The following is a 563-nucleotide window of genomic DNA, read 5'->3' on the forward strand; positions in this document are numbered from 1 at the left end:
TCTTCTAGCTCACTGATGCGGTCCTCTGCTTCTTCTAGTCTACTGTTGATGCTTTCTATTGAGTTCTTTATAGCAGTGATGTCATTTTTCATTTCTTCTTGGTTCTTCTTCATTTCCTCTTGGTTCTTACACATATTGTTGAATTTGTCTTCCATTCTTTTCATCCACCTTATGACCATTTCTCTGAATTATTTCTCTGACAGGTTGCTTGCCTCCATTGCCTTCATTTCATTTACTTCCTTTTCTGGTGATGCCTGTTTTTCTTTCGTATGCGGGCTGTTTCTTTGTCTCCCCATGATTTCTCTTCTCCAGGTGTTTGGTTATGTAGTTCTCTCTCTGCTGCGTTGATTTAAAGGCACAAAATACAACACAACAAGCCACAAAGCACAAGGGACTGAACACAAATGTATTCAGGATACTAATAACCCCAAATAAAGGTGACCACCTGGTCAAAGAGAATTAGGGGATAAGGAAGAAAGAAGAGACAAAGAAAAAAGAGAAAAAAAAGAAAAAAAGGAGTGCAAATATGAAATTGGGAAAAGGAAAAAAAAAAGTAAGAGAGA

Source organism: Myotis brandtii, unplaced genomic scaffold (genome assembly GCF_000412655.1).
Source record: "Myotis brandtii unplaced genomic scaffold, ASM41265v1 scaffold995, whole genome shotgun sequence".
Classification (NCBI taxonomy): Eukaryota; Metazoa; Chordata; class Mammalia; order Chiroptera; family Vespertilionidae; genus Myotis; species Myotis brandtii.